This window comes from Lathyrus oleraceus, chromosome 5 (genome assembly GCF_024323335.1).
Source record: "Lathyrus oleraceus cultivar Zhongwan6 chromosome 5, CAAS_Psat_ZW6_1.0, whole genome shotgun sequence".
Taxonomy (NCBI): domain Eukaryota; kingdom Viridiplantae; phylum Streptophyta; class Magnoliopsida; order Fabales; family Fabaceae; genus Lathyrus; species Lathyrus oleraceus.
In genome coordinates, this window is record NC_066583.1 from 594,138,051 (window position 1) to 594,156,959 (window position 18,909).

At 40.2% G+C, this 18,909-nt stretch overlaps 2 non-coding genes across 2 annotated transcripts; both read left to right on the forward strand.

Moving 5' to 3' along the window:
• Nucleotides 1–5,717: 5,717 nt before the first annotated feature.
• LOC127088862 (small nucleolar RNA R71) lies at nucleotides 5,718–5,824 on the forward strand. The gene has a single exon (XR_007790674.1). It is a non-coding gene; the product is annotated as a small nucleolar RNA R71 (small nucleolar RNA).
• An 11,773-nt stretch (nucleotides 5,825–17,597) lies between these two features.
• Nucleotides 17,598–17,704, forward strand: LOC127088863 (small nucleolar RNA R71). Its single transcript, XR_007790675.1, has one exon. It is a non-coding gene; the product is annotated as a small nucleolar RNA R71 (small nucleolar RNA).
• The last annotated feature ends 1,205 nt before the right edge of the window (nucleotides 17,705–18,909 follow it).

Below are 18,909 nucleotides of genomic sequence, written 5' to 3' on the forward strand. Positions count from 1 at the left end.
CGAAGATGCAACAACTTGTGAGACAGACCCAAAGCGACAGCAATCTGTGTGACGATTCCACCAACATGGATGACTCCTTCGGTGGATCTAGAGATACCGCTGAGATTATTCAATAAAAAGTTCCCACATGCTACTGGGCGAGACTGGGATGCGCAAAATAATAGGAAGATCTCCTCTTCACTCAGTAGAGTCTCTGCATCCTGTCTTCCCAAGAAGGAATGTGCTAATATCATCTGAAAATATCTGAAGGCTGGGTTATGTATGACATAAGATAACTGTGTAGATGGATCCTGGCTTCCGCCGCCTGATATATCACTCCAAAACTTCTCCACTTCCTTACCCAGGAAATATCCCAAAGGTGTCTCCGGGATAGCATCAGGAGTAGTCTGGAAACCTAATAAGTCGCCGAACTCTTTCTGGCTGAAGGAGTACTCAACTCCAAAGAGCCTGAAAGCAGCATACCCATCTGGTCCAGAATATGGGTCGTAGTCAAATGAACTCAGGAACTCCAAAGTCAGGTTCCTATATGTGTTGCTCAAGTCATCAGCAAATTCGTCCCAATGGAGATGGTGGCTAAGGAATTGGATACTAGGTTCGATACCCAGTGCCTCCATACAATGCTGATCAGGGTAACGTGTGGGTGCCATAGGGCGCTGGTATAAAGCAATGTAGTGCTCCCTCTGAGCATTGTCTCTATAGGCAACATGCATGTCATCAAAACCCTGCATCCTGTAAAAGTTAGGAAAGTGATCCTGAAAATACAAACCATTCAAACTTTAGTCTCAATGCAAAATAGGATAAAATAAAATAAAAATAAAAATAAATGTAAATAAATGCGAAAAAAAGTAAAATGAAAAGAAAAACCATGGGTTGCCTCCCACGCAGCGCTTGTTTAACGTCATTAGCTTGACGGTTAGAATTTATACACCTGTAGTAATGGTAATTGGTGGATCAGTCAGGGTGTGGCTCGAGTAGTATGTTGGAATGTCTCCTCCTTCGTAGAGCTTCAGTCTTTGTCCATTTACAAGGAATGGACTACAGGTATCGTTCTTGATTTCTACGGCTCCGGATCTCAGAATCTTGGATACTTCGAAGGGACCAGTCCATCTTGAACGTAGCTTTCCAGGGAAAAGTCGTAACCTAGTGTTGAAAAGGAGAACAGAATCGCCTACATTGAAGTTTTTCTTTACTATTCTTTTGTCATGAAAGGCTTTTGTCCTCTCTTTATTATTTTTGCATTTTCGTAGGCAGATTGCCTAAGTTCTTCTAATTTATGAATGTCCAGGATACGCTTTTCTCCAGCGGCTAAGTAGTCTAAATTCAAAGTTTTAATGGCCCAATAGGCCTTATGCTCTAACTCGAACGGTAAGTGACAAGATTTTCCATAAACTAGTTGGTAAGGAGTAGTTCCTATAGGGGTTTTGAAAGCGGTTCTATAGGCCCATAATGCTTCTTGAAGCTTCTGAGACCAGTCTCTCCTAGAAATAGAAACAGTTTTCTCTAGGATCTGTTTTATCTCCCTATTAGATACTTCTACTTGGCCACTAGTTTGTGGGTGGTATGGTGTTGCTACTCTATGCCTAAATCCATATTTTCTTAAAAGTTTGTCAAATATTCTCGATATAAAGTGTGATCCTCCATCGCTTATGACTAAACGTGGTGTTCCAAATCTAGGGAATATATAGTTCTTAAATAATTTGATTACTACCCTAGTGTCGTTTGTGGGTGCAGCTATAGCTTCAATCCACTTAGACACATAGTCTGCAGCTACTAAGATATACCTATTTCCTAAGGATGGTGGAAAAGGTCCCATGAAATCTATACCCCATACTTCGAAGAGTTCTACTTCCTGAATGTTTCTTAGAGGCATTTCATCACGTCTTGAAATGTTTCCAGTGCGTTGGCATCTGTCGCATTTGACAATGTAAGCATAGACATCGCGCCACATGGTAGGCCAGAATAGGCCAGCTTGAAGAATCTTGGCGTATGTCTTAGAGGTGCTCGCATGTCCACCATAAGGTGCAGAATGACAATGCTCGATAATATTTTTTACTTCTTCTTCTGGGACGCAACGGCGAAAGATGCCATCTTTACCCCTTTTGAAAAGGAGCGGTTCGTCCCAATAGAAGTTTCTCACATCGTGGAAGAATTTCTTCTTGCGGTAGTAGTCAAGATCAGGGGGTACTATATCAGCAGCTAGGTAATTAACGAAATCTGCATACCAGGGTACGTTATTTATTGCTAAGGAATTTTGGGAATGCTCATAAGGATCTAGGTTATTTGCTTCAATGGTTTCTACTTTAGCTATCAGTCTATCATAGGCGAAATCGTCATTTATGGGTATTAGTTCAGGTTTTAGATGTTCTAGCCTAGAAAGGTGATCGGCCACTACATTTTCAGTGCCTTTTTTATCTCTTATATCTAAATCAAACTCTTGTAGTAATAGAATCCATCGGAGTAACCTGGGCTTGGCATCTTTTTTACTTAATAGGTAACGAATGGCAGCATGATCGGTGTAAACAATAATTTTTGCTCCTACTAGATAAGATCTAAATTTGTCTATAGCGAAAACTACAGCGAGTAATTCTTTTTCGGTTGTTGCGTAATTAAGTTGGGCAACATCTAGGGTTCTACTGGCATAATAGATGGCATGTAACTTTTTATCTTTTCTTTGTCCTAGAACGGCTCCAACTGCATAATCACTAGCATCGCACATTATCTCAAAAGGTTCCGACCAATCGGGCGGTTTCATAATGGGTGCTGAGATTAATGCTTGCTTTAAAAGATTAAATGCATCATTACATTTTTCATCAAAAATGAATTCAGCATCTTTCATTAAAAGTCCGGTTAACGGTTTAGTTATTTTGGAGAAGTCCTTAATAAAACGCCGGTAGAATCCAGCGTGTCCAAGAAAGCTTCGGACTTCTCTGATTGTTTTTGGTGGTTTTAGGTTTTCTATTACTTCTATTTTAGCTTTATCTACCTCTATACCTTTTTCGGAAACTATATGTCCTAAAACTATTCCTTCGGTCACCATGAAATGACATTTTTCCCAATTTAGCACGAGGTTCACCTCCACGCATCTCTCCAGGATTTTCTCAAGGTTAGCAAGGCAATTGTGGAAATTGAATCCGCAGACCGAGAAATCGTCCATAAACACTTCCATGATACCATCAAGGTAATCTGCGAAGATTGACATCATGCAGCGTTAGAAAGTAGCTGGGGCGTTACAGAGACCGAAAGGCATTCGTCTGTAGGCAAAAGTTCCATAGGGGCATGTAAAGGTAGTTTTTTCTTGATCTTCGGGGTGAATAGGTATTTGGAAGAATCCAGAGTATCCATCTAGATAGCAGAAGTAAGAGTGTCTGGCTAGACGCTCCAACATCTGGTCTATAAATGGTAAAGGGAAATGATCCTTCCTAGTTGCTTTATTTAATTTTCTATAATCTATACACATCCGCCATCTTCCTTCTAAATGTTTTGCTACATGTTCGCCTTTATCATTTTGCACGACTGTGATGCCTCCCTTTTTAGGTACTACATGCACAGGGCTCACCCACTTACTATCCGAGATCTGGTAGATTATACCTGCCTCAAGCAACTTAAGAACTTCCTTCTTAACAACATCACTCATTATAGGGTTTATTCTTCTCTGATGCTCCCTAGAGGGTTTTGAATCTTCTTCGAGCGAGATCCGATGCATGCATACGGATGGGCTTATACCTTTCAGGTCAGAAATATTATATCCTAAGGCTGAGGGATATCTTTGTAAAACGTCTAAAAGTTGGTTCGTTTCCTCTTGGCTCAAGGTAGCACTGACTATAACTGGACGGTTCATCTTTTCATCGAGGAACTCATATCTCAGGTTCTTAGGCAGCTCCTTAAGTTCTAAGGTTGGTTTCTTAGGGCATGGTATAGGATCTGGAGTAAGGGATAAACATTCATGAAGGTTATCATCGATGTAAGATTCTTTAAAGTCATCATCTTCCTTTATGGGGGTTGATGGTAACTTGATAATTTCTTTTTGTTCTAATTCTCTAACACATTCATCAATGATATCTAAGGCATAACACGAGTCTCCCATCACAGGTGCCATAAGAAATTTCGAAAGTATAAATTCTATTTTCTCGTCACCTACCTCAAATGTCAACTTTCCTTTCTTGACATCTATTATGGCTCCTGCAGTTGATAAGAATGGTCTACCTAGAAGAATTGGTATATCATTGTCCTCTTTGATGTCCATGACGACAAAATCAGTAGGGATAAATAGTTGACCTATCCTAACAGGAACATCTTCTAAAATGCCTATCGGATATTTGACAGATCTATCGGCTAACTGAAGTGACATCTTAGTGGGTTGTAATTCTCCTAAATTTAATCTCTCACAAACTGCTAGAGGCATTAAGCTCACACTAGCTCCTAAATCTAGAAAAGCTTTTTCGATGACATGATTACCCAAAAGGCAAGGAATGGAGAAATTTCCAGGATCTTTATCTTTCTTTGCTAATTTGTCCTCGGAAATAGAATTACATTCCAAAGGCTTCGGATCGTCAAGTCTACGTTTGTTGGTAAGGATGTCTTTCAGAAACTTTGCATAAGAAGGTATTTGGATGATGGCTTCTATGAAAGGGATTTCTACATGAAGTTTTTCTATAACTTTAATAAATTTTTGGTACTGTTTATTGATCTGGGTTTGTTTGAGTCTTTGGGGATATGGTATAGGTGGTTTATATGACGAGGGTGGTACGTAAATTTTATCTTTAGGTTCTTCTCCTTTCTCTCGACCTTCCTGGTTTTCAGATTCCTCTGGTTCCTTTACTTTGTCCGGGGGTTTGGTACATTCCTTAGAAGTTTCGGGTTCACTTAATCTTGGGTTTGGTGGCTCATCATAAGCGTTCCCACTTTGTAGGGTAATGGCATTAGCTTGTCCTCTCGGATTTTGTTGAGGTTGTCCAGGGAATTTTCCTCCAGGTGTAGTCTGAGGGGCTTGGTTTAAAGCTACCTGAGAGATCTGGGTTTCAAGCATCTTGGTATGAGTAACTATTTGGTCAACCTTGGTTCCTAACTGAGTAATCAATTCGTTAACATGAATGTTTTGGTTCATGAACTCCTTGTTTTGTTGGGTTTGAGCGGTGATAAAATTTTCCATAATTTTCTCAAGGCTCGGCTTTGGTGGTACAGGTTGCATAGGTTGATTTGATCTAGGGGCTTGATAACTAGGTCTCGGAGGTGCATTATTTTGAATAGGGTTATTGTTTTTATAGGAGAAGTTAGGGTGATTCCTCCATCCAGGGTTATAGGTATTCGAATATGGGTTCCCTTGGGTGTAATTCACTTGCTCGGAGTGGGTTTCGTTTAATAGACTGCATTCTGCGGATTGGTGTCCTTGGGTTCCACATATCTCACAATCCGACGAAACTGCGGCTACAGTATTCGGGTTTATGCACATATGCTCGACCTTAAGGGCTAATGCGTCCATTTTAGCTTGCATCATGTCTATAGAGCTTAGTTCATGCACTCCTCCTTGGGCTTCCTTCTTCTCAACTGTCGCTCGTTCGACTCCCCATGATTGATGGTTTTGAGCCATTTCTTCGATGAGGGCACTAGCTTCAAGGTAAGGTTTGTTCATCAGGGCACCGCCTGCGGCAGCGTCGATGGTCATCTTTGTGTTGTAATGGAGTCCATTATAGAAGGTTTGAATGATTAACCAGTTTTCTAAGCCATGATGTGGGCATGTTCGTAACAACTCTTTATATCTTTCCCAAGCTTCGAACAACGATTCTCCTTGGTTTTGGGTAAATCTAGTTATATGGTTTCGAAGAACGACGGTCTTACTCGGGGGAAAATATCTAGCAAGAAAAACTCTTCTAAGGTTATCCCAAGTCGTAATGGAATTGGGTGGAAGGGAATCTAACCATGATAGAGCTTTATCTCTGAGGGAAAAAGGAAATAATCTTAAACGTATTGCCTCAGGAGAAGCTCCATTGGTTTTAAAAGTATCTGCTAATTGAAGAAATATTTTTAAATGTTGGTTTGGGTTCTCGGTAGCGAGACCCGCGAATTGTCTCTGTTGCACTAGTTGCAACAGGGACGGTTTAAGTTCAAAATTATTGGCTGGGATGATTGGGTTTACTATACTAGAACTAGGTTCTTCGTTAGATGGTTGAGCGAAATCCTTAAGAGGTCTTTGGTTTTGATCTTCGGCCATAGCTCTCTTAATTCTATGAAAGAATAAACGTGCGCGAGCGTAACGTTCAGGTTTCGCCAGAGGGTTTACTAAACTTAAACTTTCGGTGCTGCGAGTTCTTTGCATCGACCGGCGGGAAATAACCTAAGTCTAAACGGTATAACAACAGGAAAATGAAATTTGACGAAATTGGTCCCCGGCAACGGTGCCAAAAACTTGATGCATTGTAAATCTTGATGTTCGCAAGTGTACGAACGCGTCAGAGTAATATAAAAGATTATCGAACCACAGAGACCAAGTGTCAATCTATCGTTATCTATTGTTATGGTGTTTATCAGAGGCAATTAAAATAGGTGTTTTTGTAGTGTGCAATTGAAAAGTAAAGTTTTAAAATAAATTTAATTAATAAAGACAGGGTCGAATGTAATTCACATAATTAAATGATAATCCAAGTACTTGCTAATAGAACTACTTATGGGCAATGTTTCCTACTTTGAAAAGAACTAATTTAACAGGAACTGTCGCTTTCGTGTATTCAGAACCGAGTTGTACTCCCTAATCAAACCCTCTTATTGTCACTTATAAAAAGGCGCGCATTGCGTTAGAGTAGTAAACCTATTTTTAAGAAATATAGTATCTTGACTAAGTTGAAAAGTATTATAACCTGGATTTCTTAACCAAAAGAGGTTCTCACGAACCAGACTCTAAACTTATAAACGCGTCCGAAAATAGTTTCAAAATATCTTTTCTTCTTGATGTTAAAAACTCCTAATGAACTAGACAAAGCGCTTTCGCTGTTTTTAAAATAGTTAAAAACAATTAAGTTTAAAAAGACGTTGGACGACTTTCGATCTTACCCAACGGAATTGAAGTGCGGGAAAACTTAATTTGAAAGTTAAAATAGCCCTTTAAGTGTTTCTACGAACAATTGTACGGATTACTGGTTTAATTACGATCCTTACATTCTAGCCTTATAAATTTAGCTAGACATGGTAAAGTAAAAGTGCATTAAAATAAATAAAAGTAGTGCGAGTGCGGAAAGTAAATAATTTAAAGCGAGTGCGGAAAATAAATGAAAGTAGTGCGAGTGCGGAAAATAAATAATTTAAAGCGAGTGCGGGAAATAAATAATTTAAAGCGAGTGCGGAAAATAAATAAAGTAAAAGCGAGTGCGGGAAATAAATAAAGTAAAAGCGAGTGCGGAAAATAAATAAAGTAAAGGCGAGTGCGGGAAATAAATAAAGTAAAGCGAGTAATAAAAACCTGCTCCAATCGGAGGGCTGAGTAAATTGCAATGCGGAAAAGAAAATGGCGGCAGGATTAACTTCCTTCCAAAGTGCTCCAAACTCGAGTACAGACTCTATCACAGACTCAATTACACAATTGTGGTAACACTCCAATGCGAAGCGATTACCACTTTATAAAACTGAATATATGCCTAAGTGAAACAAAGTTGCTTCTGATTTCGCCTTGTTCCAACGTTCGGATCTTCGTCTGCTCTAAGTTTGGGTGATTGTAAAACTGAATTCGCGTTTCTATTTATAAGCAAATAAAAAAGGTGGAATTTACTTGGATGCCGTTCAACTTGAAAATAGAGGAAACTGTTTTCCTCTTGTGGCGCCCGCCACAAGGCCATGGCGCCCGACACAAGCACAAAGTGGGGCGCCTTAGTGGAAGTGGTGGGAAAATGTGGGAGTTGATGGAAGTTTGAATTGGACACGTCATGGCTTGGACTGTGGTGCCCGCCATTGGGTAGGCCATAAGAGCAAAATGCTGATTTTTAGGGTTTTTGGCTCTTTTTCGCTCCTTTTCTCTATCGGGGCTCCTATTAAGGTAAAAACCTGAAAACAAAGGAAAACACAGTAATAACACAACAAAACGATAATAAAATAACTAGAATGCATGCGAAATTGGAGTCGAAAATACGTAAATTTTAGTGTGATCAAACTCTCCCACACTTAAACCTTTGCTTAACCTCAAGCAAAACATTGAAAAGCTTATAAAAGAAAATTTGTGAAAACGAGTGCTTCAGGTGAAAATTCTAAGTTCAAGTCAGGATGCAGTGATAGGTACTAACTGAGTGAACTAAGGGTATCATGATGGCACTAATCCGCAAATACGGACATAAACTTCATTCCTATATTAACCAACCCATATTATCCCACAATACCTAGGCCTGCCTCTTCATCTCTTTTCTGTCCTTTTCATTCAGGCGCAATCACATTAAGCCCGTTATCCGTACATACTTCATAATAGAGTGGCCTGTTAGTGATTATGATCAGAGCATGGGATTTCTGGCACATAAATATGTGTAAATCCTTTTCTGGACCCAACTGTAGTTGTGGGGGATCGGATCGTAATCCGTCCTACCGAGTTCAGTGCCAGATACCTCTGAACCAACTAACAGTGAGTATTGCTTTTCTTTTTCTTTTTCTTTTTATTTTTGTAGCAATTTTTTACAATTCTTTGGTTTAAATGACTTTGTGAGGGTCACCTATACCGGAGTTGCCTTTTTGCTTTTTTTTTTTTTTTTGTTTTTCTGGATCATTCACTTATTTGCATCGGTCCCCTACGTAGAGGATACGTAGGCCGGAGCTGACTGCTGAGATAAACTACTAAGGACTTATACGGAGATGATGATTAAGGCCATGGTATATGGGGTTTCGAGAATGATTCCTATATTTACGAAGTCTATGGTGCTAAAACAGATACTGATGTTTCGCAAAATTCTCCCAAGTCACCGCATCCTTACTCAAAGCATGTCCTTAAAACCTGAAAACTTTCGAAATAACACTATTTTCTTTTTGCAAAATTTTTTTGGTGGGGCTAAAGGTATGGGGAGGTAAGATTGTACTAAGGATCTACTATATTTGGTGACTCGTCAGACTCATGCATTATACTAAAAAGCAAAATAAACAACTGAAAGGGAAAAACAACTAAAAGGAAATAAACAATCTAAAAAACAGCAAATAAACTGAAAATAAAAGGAAAACGATAAATGCTCCTCCCACACTTAAATCGAACATTGTCCCCAATGTTTCGAAATAAGATAAGGGAAGAGTTACCTGGCAACCTATTGCTGACCACTAGTGCCCTCGCCATCCTGAGGTGGACGACGGGAACGGGTACGACGACGGTCTCTCTGATCCATCCTCGCCTGCAGGGCATCCTGAGCGGTCCTCACCTCTCGAAGGTGACCTAAAATGGTACCCTGAGTGTTTTCGACGAGTGCCATGTGTTGCTGGTGGTATTGTTGTTGACGGGCTTGTGTATTTGTTATCGTAAGCATAGACTGTAGAACAGTCTCGTAGGACCTGTCTGTCCTCCGCTGCGACTCTTGCATAAAGCTCATGTTGTTCGCCATTTGTTGCTGGATGGTAGAGAGTAGGTCATCTCCCCTCTGCTCTCTAGCCATGTGGTCTCGCCACATCTCCTCTGTAATATAGAAGCCAGGAGTGGTACCTGCAGAAGAAGAAGATGGTGTGGTGTGTGGTGGTGAAGGATGATGGGGGGACACATGTGGTACGGGAGATCTCTCTCTCCGATCATATTCATCATCAGTGTCTGGTCCCGCCTCATCAGGAATGTTAGGAGGAAGAGGACCCAAAACAGGTGGAGCATCTAAATCGTAGGTCCAATTCCTCTCATCACGTATATCTGTACGTCTAGTGCAAGGTAGAATAACAGATGGGATGGCTACACCATGAATCATAAGTGTATAACCTCCTTCTCTCCTTGAGCGACACAATTTCATGTCTCTCAGAAATTTTAAATTAATTGTGCGAGGAGGTAAGGGGTTTAGGGTAGCCATCTCATTGTTCAAGTTAAGTGCCCCGAGCAATAGACGTAATCAAGCCACCAAAAGAAGTCGGTCCCGCCTTATTCAGAGTTAACATCATATGGGCGAGCATAAACGGAACCGAATTAATTTTCCTATTTGTGAGGCTTCCTTGCAAATATAGAAGCTCTCTAGCGTTAACCTTATTTGGATTCTCCCGGCCAAAAATAGTGCATGCCAACAGATATCTAAAAACTCTGATGGCCGGGTTATGGATGGTTGAGGCAAGAACTCCTTCAAAAGAGTTAATGGAAGTGTTTGATAAACGCTCCCAGAAGGAAAATACCTCAACAACCCATTCGGAATCCAAAGGGGCCTCACAAATAGCACCCTCCCCATGAGGGATCCCTAACAGACTGGCTAGTTCATCGGTACTGAATTGGTATTCAACAACAAACATTCTAAATTTGACAGTACCGACTGTGCTAGCAGTGTTAGGGTTGACAATATAAATTAAGGAACTTAAAAACTCGATTGTCAATCGCTCATAGGTGGGTTCTTTGATGGTAAAGAAATTATGCAAACCTAAGTTATCTAATAAATGGAAAATGCTATGAAAGATACCTAAAGCGTAAAGACAGTTTTCGTCGACATACCTTGTCGGGAGGATTTCCCGATTTTGCAACCGTTCAATGATTTTTCTTTGTCTCTCCCCCGGTTTCCCTCCTCGAAGAATGAATCCGTTGAACTCCATTTGAATGCTCTTGAAAAATGGATGAAGAAGATGAAGTGGTTGGTGAAAAGGTTGGATTTTTACAAAATCCGGCGGATGAAATCGAAAACGGAAAGTGGATTGTTGATTTGTGTGGTATGATGGTTAGGAAAGTATGAGCTTTTTGTGGGTTCAAGGACTTTTTTCCAAGGTGAAAAAATGGGTTTTGGAGGTTGTGAGTTGCAAAAATGGTGAAGGAAAGTGGTCTGCCCCGACCATTTATAGACGTTGTGGCGGGCGCCACAGGTCCTATGGCGGGCGCCACAAGGCAAAATCTGGCTGGGCCAGATTTTGGACCTTTGGTTTGGGCTTCGCTTGTCTTTTGGCTTTGAGGGGGTCTGGATAGCATTTGTCTTGTGATTCTCCTAGTTTCTTTGACTTGCATAATTTTATAAAAGTAAAAACGAAAATAAAAAGTGAAACTGAAACAAAAACAATAACAGAAATTAAATATAAATATAAATAAATAACTGAAAAAAAATTAAAATGCAAAATAAAATAAATATAAAACATATATAGATTAAAATAGAAGTACTAATGTACGGTAGTAGTTTATATAGTATCCAAATGCGATAATGTAAAATGAGTAATGCAAATACGATAAATATATGAAAGAGAAATAAAGTGAAATGGTGAGATCAGGTATTAGGGTGGTCGTCTTCCTGAGTGGATTCACGGAGCACGGCTATCTCCTGTCTGAGCTCGGCGATCTCCTGATATAGACAATCGGCTTCAGTAGCGTGAGTGAGATCAGACACTCCAATCTGTAAAGTTAGGTCCGCCACTTCCTGTCTAAGCGCTGCAATCTCTCTACGGCACTCAGCAATCTGGGTGCGTATGTCGGGTGTCTGCAATGAATGATTATTATAGAGAACAGTGATTCTAGGAGATGGTGGTGCAAGTGTGTATTCAGCAACTGGGGGCGATCTCGACTCCTCAACGGTCTCTCCTTGGCCCTCTAGAGCATAACTCCAATTCGCTGGATCATGCACACTGGTCATCATAGGGTCTGGAAATGCGAAGTAATGGATGGCCTCACTGTCGACTAGCAATCGGAACTGACATGGGTGGAAAGAGGCTCTCCTCATCAATCCTCTGGTCAAACAGAAATCGATGTCCATGGTAGTATATTCACAGTAGGTCCGAAGATGCAACAACTTGTGAGACAGACCCAAAGCGACAGCAATCTGTGTGACGATTCCACCAACATGGATGACTCCTTCGGTGGATCTAGAGATACCGCTGAGATTATTCAATAAAAAGTTCCCACATGCTACTGGGCGAGACTGGGATGCGCAAAATAATAGGAAGATCTCCTCTTCACTCAGTAGAGTCTCTGCATCCTGTCTTTCCAAGAAGGAATGTGCTAATATCATCTGAAAATATCTGAAGGCTGGGTTATGTATGACATAAGATAACTGTGTAGATGGATCCTGGCTTCCGCCGCCTGATATATCACTCCAAAACTTCTCCACTTCCTTACCCAGGAAATATCCCAAAGGTGTCTCCGGGATAGCATCAGGAGTAGTCTGGAAACCTAATAAGTCGCCGAACTCTTTCTGGCTGAAGGAGTACTCAACTCCAAAGAGCCTGAAAGCAGCATACCCATCTGGTCCAGAATATGGGTCGTAGTCAAATGAACTCAGGAACTCCAAAGTCAGGTTCCTATATGTGTTGCTCAAGTCATCAGCAAATTCGTCCCAATGGAGATGGTGGCTAAGGAATTGGATACTAGGTTCGATACCCAGTGCCTCCATACAATGCTGATCAGGGTAACGTGTGGGTGCCATAGGGCGCTGGTATAAAGCAATGTAGTGCTCCCTCTGAGCATTGTCTCTATAGGCAACACGCATGTCATCAAAACCCTGCATCCTGTAAAAGTTAGGAAAGTGATCCTGAAAATACAAACCATTCAAACTTTAGTCTCAATGCAAAATAGGATAAAATAAAATAAAAATAAAAATAAATGTAAATAAATGCGAAAAAAAGTAAAATGAAAAGAAAAACCATGGGTTGCCTCCCACGCAGCGCTTGTTTAACGTCATTAGCTTGACGGTTAGAATTTATACACCTGTAGTAATGGTAATTGGTGGATCAGTCAGGGTGTGGCTCGAGTAGTATGTTGGAATGTCTCCTCCTTCGTAGAGCTTCAGTCTTTGTCCATTTACAAGGAATGGACTACAGGTATCGTTCTTGATTTCTACGGCTCCGGATCTCAGAATCTTGGATACTTCGAAGGGACCAGTCCATCTTGAACGTAGCTTTCCAGGGAAAAGTCGTAACCTAGTGTTGAAAAGGAGAACAGAATCGCCTACATTGAAGTTTTTCTTTACTATTCTTTTGTCATGAAAGGCTTTTGTCCTCTCTTTATTATTTTTGCATTTTCGTAGGCAGATTGCCTAAGTTCTTCTAATTTATGAATGTCCAGGATACGCTTTTCTCCAACGGCTAAGTAGTCTAAATTCAAAGTTTTAATGGCCCAATAGGCCTTATGCTCTAACTCGAACGGCAAGTGACAAGATTTTCCATAAACTAGTTGGTAAGGAGTAGTTCCTATAGGGGTTTTGAAAGCGGTTCTATAGGCCCATAATGCTTCTTGAAGCTTCTGAGACCAGTCTCTCCTAGAAATAGAAACAGTTTTCTCTAGGATCTGTTTTATCTCCCTATTAGATACTTCTACTTGGCCACTAGTTTGTGGGTGGTATGGTGTTGCTACTCTATGCCTAAATCCATATTTTCTTAAAAGTTTGTCAAATATTCTCGATATAAAGTGTGATCCTCCATCGCTTATGACTAAACGTGGTGTTCCAAATCTAGGGAATATATAGTTCTTAAATAATTTGATTACTACCCTAGTGTCGTTTGTGGGTGCAGCTATAGCTTCAATCCACTTAGACACATAGTCTGCAGCTACTAAGATATACCTATTTCCTAAGGATGGTGGAAAAGGTCCCATGAAATCTATACCCCATACTTCGAAGAGTTCTACTTCCTGAATGTTTCTTAGAGGCATTTCATCACGTCTTGAAATGTTTCCAGTGCGTTGGCATCTGTCGCATTTGACAATGTAAGCATAGACATCGCGCCACATGGTAGGCCAGAATAGGCCAGCTTGAAGAATCTTGGCGTATGTCTTAGAGGTGCTCGCATGTCCACCATAAGGTGCAGAATGACAATGCTCGATAATATTTTTTACTTCTTCTTCTGGGACGCAACGGCGAAAGATGCCATCTTTACCCCTTTTGAAAAGGAGCGGTTCGTCCCAATAGAAGTTTCTCACATCGTGGAAGAATTTCTTCTTGCGGTAGTAGTCAAGATCAGGGGGTACTATATCAGCAGCTAGGTAATTAACGAAATCTGCATACCAGGGTACGTTATTTATTGCTAAGGAATTTTGGGAATGCTCATAAGGATCTAGGTTATTTGCTTCAATGGTTTCTACTTTAGCTATCAGTCTATCATAGGCGAAATCGTCATTTATGGGTATTAGTTCAGGTTTTAGATGTTCTAGCCTAGAAAGGTGATCGGCCACTACATTTTCAGTGCCTTTTTTATCTCTTATATCTAAATCAAACTCTTGTAGTAATAGAATCCATCGGAGTAACCTGGGCTTGGCATCTTTTTTACTTAATAGGTAACGAATGGCAGCATGATCGGTGTAAACAATAATTTTTGCTCCTACTAGATAAGATCTAAATTTGTCTATAGCGAAAACTACAGCGAGTAATTCTTTTTCGGTTGTTGCGTAATTAAGTTGGGCAACATCTAGGGTTCTACTGGCATAATAGATGGCATGTAACTTTTTATCTTTTCTTTGTCCTAGAACGGCTCCAACTGCATAATCACTAGCATCGCACATTATCTCAAAAGGTTCCGACTAATCGGGCGGTTTCATAATGGGTGCTGAGATTAATGCTTGCTTTAAAAGATTAATTGCATCATTACATTTTTCATCAAAAATGAATTCAGCATCTTTCATTAAAAGTCCGGTTAACGGTTTAGTTATTTTGGAGAAGTCCTTAATAAAACGCCGGTAGAATCCAGCGTGTCCAAGAAAGCTTCGGACTTCTCTGATTGTTTTTGGTGGTTTTAGGTTTTCTATTACTTCTATTTTAGCTTTATCTACCTCTATACCTTTTTCGGAAACTATATGTCCTAAAACTATTCCTTCGGTCACCATGAAATGACATTTTTCCCAATTTAGCACGAGGTTCACCTCCACGCATCTCTCCAGGATTTTCTCAAGGTTAGCAAGGCAATTGTGGAAATTGAATCCGCAGACCGAGAAATCGTCCATAAACACTTCCATGATACCATCAAGGTAATCTGCGAAGATTGACATCATGCAGCGTTAGAAAGTAGCTGGGGCGTTACAGAGACCGAAAGGCATTCGTCTGTAGGCAAAAGTTCCATAGGGGCATGTAAAGGTAGTTTTTTCTTGATCTTCGGGGTGAATAGGTATTTGGAAGAATCCAGAGTATCCATCTAGATAGCAGAAGTAAGAGTGTCTGGCTAGACGCTCCAACATCTGGTCTATAAATGGTAAAGGGAAATGATCCTTCCTAGTTGCTTTATTTAATTTTCTATAATCTATACACATCCGCCATCTTCCTTCTAAATGTTTTGCTACATGTTCGCCTTTATCATTTTGCACGACTGTGATGCCTCCCTTTTTAGGTACTACATGCACAGGGCTCACCCACTTACTATCCGAGATCTGGTAGATTATACCTGCCTCAAGCAACTTAAGAACTTCCTTCTTAACAACATCACTCATTATAGGGTTTATTCTTCTCTGATGCTCCCTAGAGGGTTTTGAATCTTCTTCGAGCGAGATCCGATGCATGCATACGGATGGGCTTATACCTTTCAGGTCAGAAATATTATATCCTAAGGCTGAGGGATATCTTTGTAAAACGTCTAAAAGTTGGTTCGTTTCCTCTTGGCTCAAGGTAGCACTGACTATAACTGGACGGTTCATCTTTTCATCGAGGAACTCATATCTCAGGTTCTTAGGCAGCTCCTTAAGTTCTAAGGTTGGTTTCTTAGGGCATGGTATAGGATCTGGAGTAAGGGATAAACATTCATGAAGGTTATCATCGATGTAAGATTCTTTAAAGTCATCATCTTCCTTTATGGGGGTTGATGGTAACTTGATAATTTCTTTTTGTTCTAATTCTCTAACACATTCATCAATGATATCTAAGGCATAACACGAGTCTCCCATCACAGGTGCCATAAGAAATTTCGAAAGTATAAATTCTATTTTCTCGTCACCTACCTCAAATGTCAACTTTCCTTTCTTGACATCTATTATGGCTCCTGCAGTTGATAAGAATGGTCTACCTAGAAGAATTGGTATATCATTGTCCTCTTTGATGTCCATGACGACAAAATCAGTAGGGATAAATAGTTGACCTATCCTAACAGGAACATCTTCTAAAATGCCTATCGGATATTTGACAGATCTATCGGCTAACTGAAGTGACATCTTAGTGGGTTGTAATTCTCCTAAATTTAATCTCTCACAAACTGCTAGAGGCATTAAGCTCACACTAGCTCCTAAATCTAGAAAAGCTTTTTCGATGACATGATTACCCAAAAGGCAAGGAATGGAGAAATTTCCAGGATCTTTATCTTTCTTTGCTAATTTGTCCTCGGAAATAGAATTACATTCCAAAGGCTTCGGATCGTCAAGTCTACGTTTGTTGGTAAGGATGTCTTTCAGAAACTTTGCATAAGAAGGTATTTGGATGATGGCTTCTATGAAAGGGATTTCTACATGAAGTTTTTCTATAACTTTAATAAATTTTTGGTACTGTTTATTGATCTGGGTTTGTTTGAGTCTTTGGGGATATGGTATAGGTGGTTTATATGGCGAGGGTGGTACGTAAATTTTATCTTTAGGTTCTTCTCCTTTCTCTCGACCTTCCTGGTTTTCAGATTCCTCTGGTTCCTTTACTTTGTCCGGGGGTTTGGTACATTCCTTAGAAGTTTCGGGTTCACTTAATCTTGGGTTTGGTGGCTCATCATAAGCGTTCCCACTTTGTAGGGTAATGGCATTAGCTTGTCCTCTCGGATTTTGTTGAGGTTGTCCAGGGAATTTTCCTCCAGGTGTAGTCTGAGGGGCTTGGTTTAAAGCTACCTGAGAGATCTGGGTTTCAAGCATCTTGGTATGAGTAACTATTTGGTCAACCTTGGTTCCTAACTGAGTAATCAATTCGTTAACATGAATGTTTTGGTTCATGAACTCCTTGTTTTGTTGGGTTTGAGCGGTGATAAAATTTTCCATAATTTTCTCAAGGCTCGGCTTTGGTGGTACAGGTTGCATAGGTTGATTTGATCTAGGGGCTTGATAACTAGGTCTCGGAGGTGCATTATTTTGAATAGGGTTATTGTTTTTATAGGAGAAGTTAGGGTGATTCCTCCATCCAGGGTTATAGGTATTCGAATATGGGTTCCCTTGGGTGTAGTTCACTTGCTCGGAGTGGGTTTCGTTTAATAGACTGCATTCTGCGGATTGGTGTCCTTGGGTTCCACATATCTCACAATCCGACGAAACTGCGGCTACAGTATTCGGGTTTATGCACATATGCTCGACCTTAAGGGCTAATGCGTCCATTTTAGCTTGCATCATGTCTATAGAGCTTAGTTCATGCACTCCTCCTTGGGCTTCCTTCTTCTCAACTGTCGCTCGTTCGACTCCCCATGATTGATGGTTTTGAGCCATTTCTTCGATGAGGGCACTAGCTTCAAGGTAAGGTTTGTTCATCAGGGCACCGCCTGCGGCAGCGTCGATGGTCATCTTTGTGTTGTAATGGAGTCCATTATAGAAGGTTTGAATGATTAACCAGTTTTCTAAGCCATGATGTGGGCATGTTCGTAACAACTCTTTATATCTTTCCCAAGCTTCGAACAACGATTCTCCTTGGTTTTGGGTAAATCTAGTTATATGGTTTCGAAGAACGACGGTCTTACTCGGGGGAAAATATCTAGCAAGAAAAACTCTTCTAAGGTTATCCCAAGTCGTAATGGAATTGGGTGGAAGGGAATCTAACCATGATAGAGCTTTATCTCTGAGGGAAAAAGGAAATAATCTTAAACGTATTGCCTCAGGAGAAGCTCCATTGGTTTTAAAAGTATCTGCTAATTGAAGAAATATTTTTAAATGTTGGTTTGGGTTCTCGGTAGCGAGACCCGCGAATTGTCTCTGTTGCACTAGTTGCAACAGGGACGGTTTAAGTTCAAAATTATTGGCTGGGATGATTGGGTTTACTATACTAGAACTAGGTTCTTCGTTAGATGGTTGAGCGAAATCCTTAAGAGGTCTTTGGTTTTGATCTTCGGCCATAGCTCTCTTAATTCTATGAAAGAATAAACGTGCGCGAGCGTAACGTTCAGGTTTCGCCAGAGGGTTTACTAAACTTAAACTTTCGGTGCTGCGAGTTCTTTGCATCGACCGGCGGGAAATAACCTAAGTCTAAACGGTATAACAACAGGAAAATGAAATTTGACGAAATTGGTCCCCGGCAACGGTGCCAAAAACTTGATGCGTTGTAAATCTTGATGTTCGCAAGTGTACGAACGCGTCAGAGTAATATAAAAGATTATCGAACCACAGAGACCAAGTGTCAATCTATCGTTATCTATTGTTATGGTGTTTATCAGAGGCAATTAAAATAGGTGTTTTTGTAGTGTGCAATTGAAAAGTAAAGTTTTAAAATAAATTTAATTAATAAAGACAGGGTCGAATGTAATTCACATAATTAAATGATAATCCAAGTACTTGCTAATAGAACTACTTATGGGCAATGTTTCCTACTTTGAAAAGAACTAATTTAACAGGAACTGTCGCTTTCGTGTATTCAGAACCGAGTTGTACTCCCTAATCAAACCCTCTTATTGTCACTTATAAAAAGGCGCGCATTGCGTTAGAGTAGTAAACCTATTTTTAAGAAATATAGTATCTTGACTAAGTTGAAAAGTATTATAACCTGGATTTCTTAACCAAAAGAGGTTCTCACGAACTAGACTCTAAACTTATAAACGCGTCCGAAAATAGTTTCAAAATATCTTTTCTTCTTGATGTTAAAAACTCCTAATGAACTAGACAAAGCGCTTTCGCTGTTTTTAAAATAGTTAAAAACAATTAAGTTTAAAAAGACGTTGGAC